This window comes from Echinops telfairi, unplaced genomic scaffold, assembly GCF_000313985.2.
Source record: "Echinops telfairi isolate 266 unplaced genomic scaffold, ASM31398v2 ScPeMD7_5592;HRSCAF=6446, whole genome shotgun sequence".
In the NCBI taxonomy this organism is placed as follows: domain Eukaryota; kingdom Metazoa; phylum Chordata; class Mammalia; order Afrosoricida; family Tenrecidae; genus Echinops; species Echinops telfairi.
In genome coordinates, this window is record NW_022109491.1 from 23,738,107 (window position 1) to 23,741,550 (window position 3,444).

The following is a 3,444-nucleotide window of genomic DNA, read 5'->3' on the forward strand; positions in this document are numbered from 1 at the left end:
AGACAGTCAATATATATGAGAGAACTTTATATCAAGAAGTAATCATGCATCAATAAAACATCTCAGCCCAGTTCCAATCAAGTCCCTAAGCTCGACATTAGCCCATAAGTCCGGTATTAACCCATGAATTCCTCGACAGACACATGCGATGATGTCAAATGCAGGGAGATCACAGGCAGATGGGTGCAAAGTCCTGTGCATCCAATGGCGGTGGACGCATCTCCAGGGCTCTGGCTGCCTGCCATGTGGCTTGTCAACAGGAAGGTGAAGCAGAGAGAAAGTGCATCCCACCTCCAGGGAGGGAGTTCCCAGGCTTCTCCTTGTGACCTGACTGATAGGCTGGACTCCAGTCCTACATTGTGTTTATCAAGTTGACCTGAAATTATGTAACCACTACAGCACACAAAGAAATTCAGCAAACACAATGATTATTAAAATGTAAGCACCCACTACCTACTAGTGATGAAGAAATTGAAGAATTCTACTAACATCTTCAGTCAGAAATTGATTAAATATGCAATCAAGATCCACTGATAATTACTGCTGATTGGAATGCAAACATTGGAAACAGAGGATGGGACAATGGTGGGGAAATATGGCCTTGGTAATAGAAAGGAAACTGGAGATTACATGATAGAATTTTGCATGGCGATGGACTTCTTTATTGATTGCAAAGACGTCTTTTTCAACAACATACATGGTGACTATACTCTGGACTTCACCAGGTAGAATGCACAGTTGCCTACGCCTGTGTGAAAGGGTGTTGAAGAAGCTCAATATCATCAGCCCAAAACGAGGTCAGGGCTGACGATAGAACTGACCATCAATTGCTCCTATGTGGTTGAAATGGAAGAAAATTAAACTAAGTCGACGGGAACAAAAATCTGACCTTCAGTAGATCCCACCTGGTTTTCTAGAACATTCCAAAAATAGCTTGCACTCATTGAACACCAACAGCGGATGACCTGATGGACTGTGGGAGGATGTCAAGACCATCACACATGCGGGGAGTTGACCCTGCGGCCCGCCGCAGCCACGCCGGACAGCTGGGACAAGGACTTGTACCCCGAACCCCCACGCCGCACACCGGCGCCCTCTCCGCAGACCTCGCTGCCCAACCCTATCACCTACGTGACCAAGGCCTTCGAACGGCTCGTGGACCGGCCTGTGACCCTCGTGAGTGTGAGACTTCATCGAGCAGCAGCACGCCAAGAACAAGACCTGCTACTACCACCGGCAGTTCTGCCGCGTGCCCGACATCACTGAGTGCCAGGAAAAGGATGTCCTATGCGTGCGTGTTCGGAGCCCCAATGCAGTGGCGGAGGGACTACAAAGTCTACCAGGAGATTGCCAACATCGTGCAAGAGAGGCTGAAGGCCTGCCAGCAGCGGGAGGGCGAGAGCTATTTGCAGAACTGTGCCCGGGAGTTGGAGCAGTTCACACAAGTGTCCAAAGCTACCAAGACCGATACCAAGACCTGGGAGCTGCTCACTACTCAGCCCGGAAGTGCCAGGCCAAGCAGAAGCAGAGGATGCTGCCCGAGCAGAAGGCAGCCCAAGGCAGCAGCCAAGCAGGCAGCGGCAGCCTGAGGAGGCCTCCTTTGTAAACCTACTTTGTTTGACTACTGGCTTGAAATAAACGTTCTAGCTCCCTCCATCTCCCCACCCCCACCCCCCCAAAAAAGGACATCATACATGGAGAGAGCAAAAGGTCATTAAGAAGACCGAAAAGAAAGTAAAGATTATACAGTAGTTAAAACAACTGGAAGAAATGAGGACGTAAAAGAGCCGAACAGTCACGAGGTGTCGAAGGGATCAGGTATCAGACATCAAAGAACAAAAAATCAAATCACTGTGAAGGAGGGGGAGTGCAGCCTGGGGACTCAACTGGACATCCCCTTACAGAAGGGTCGCGGGGAGGAGACGAGCCAGTCAGGGTGCAGTGTAGGAACGATGAAACATATAACTTTCCTCTAGTTCTTGAATGCTCCCCCCCCCAACACTATCATGATCCCAATGCTACCTTACAAATCCAGCTAGACTAGAGGATGTATACTGGTACAGATAGGAACTGGAAACACAGGGAATCCAGGACGGATGATTCCTTCAGGACCAGTGGTAAGAGTGGCGATACCTGGAAGGTGGAGGGAGGGTGAGGTAGAGAGAGGGAACCGATTATAAGGATCTATATATAACCTCCTCCCTGGGGGATAGACAACAGAAAAGTGGGTGAAGGAATATGTCGGCCAGGGTCAGATATGACAAAATAATAATAATTTATAAATTATCAAGGGTTCATGAGAGAGGGGGGAGTGGGGAGGGAAGGGAAAAAATGAGGAGCTGATACTAAGTAGAAAGCAAATATTTTGAGAATTATGATGGCAACAAATGTACAAATGTGCTTGACACAACGGATGGATGTATGGATTGTGATAAGACTTGTACGAGCCCCCAATAAAATGATTTTTTTTAAATGATTTTTTAAAAGAAGAGCCGAACAGAACATTTCAAAGGAAAGCTTGAGAAGACAAAGCAAAGTATTATAATAAAATGTGCAAAGACTTGGATTAGAAACACATTTAGCACATATCAAGCTGGAAGAAATGAAGGAAAAAGTCAAGGCTTGAGTGGCAATATTGAAAGGTTCTATGGCAAATTATTGAACTAGTCTACATTCAACCATTTTTAGAGGTAGCATATTATCAAGAACCAATGATACTGAAATATTTCCAAAAAGAAACCTGACCTCTGTTCATCAAACATTACTGGACTTCTATGTTTATTTATTAAGACCTGTGCTGGTGCCTTAATGGGAGGCAATGCACTGCTTACATTAACAGAGCGAGCTCACGGAGGCTCTCCTGAGTTGGAAATGTTAAGTTCAGTCCCCTCCATGCCTTTGCCTAGGAGGGATGTTCAGTTTGGAAGACCAACCCTTCTACCTATCTTTCAAGCAATAAGGTCCTATTACCCTTCACTCACTCAACAGATATTGAGCATCTGTCCTATGCCAGGCACTATGCTAGGTGATTGGCTACATCAATCAACAGGGTAGGCAAATTCCTGTCCTCAGAGGGTCGTCGGGACACAGATGAGAATCTCGTGGTGCTGTAGTTGCTATGTGCCTTCGAGTCAGTTCTGGACAACAGAAGAGAACTCTGCCCAATCCTGCACTACCCTCACAATTGTTATGTCCAAGGTCATTGTTTTAGCCACTGTGTCAATCCATCTTGTCTAGTCCTTCCTCATTTTCACTGCCCCTCTACTCTACCAAGCATGATGTCCTTTCCCAGGGACTGGTATCTCCTGATAACATGTGCAAAGTATGCAAGAGGAAGTCTTATCATCCTTGCTTCTAAGGAGCATTCTAGTTGTACTTCTTTCAAGACATCTATTTGTCCTTTCGGCAGTTCAGGGTACTTTCAAATTCTGCATCAGCACCATA

General features: G+C 46.3%; 1 pseudogene; it reads left to right on the forward strand.

The window, feature by feature from the left end:
* Window positions 1-730: 730 nt before the first annotated feature.
* On the forward strand, window positions 731-1,606 carry LOC101659881 (annotated as a pseudogene).
* The last annotated feature ends 1,838 nt before the right edge of the window (window positions 1,607-3,444 follow it).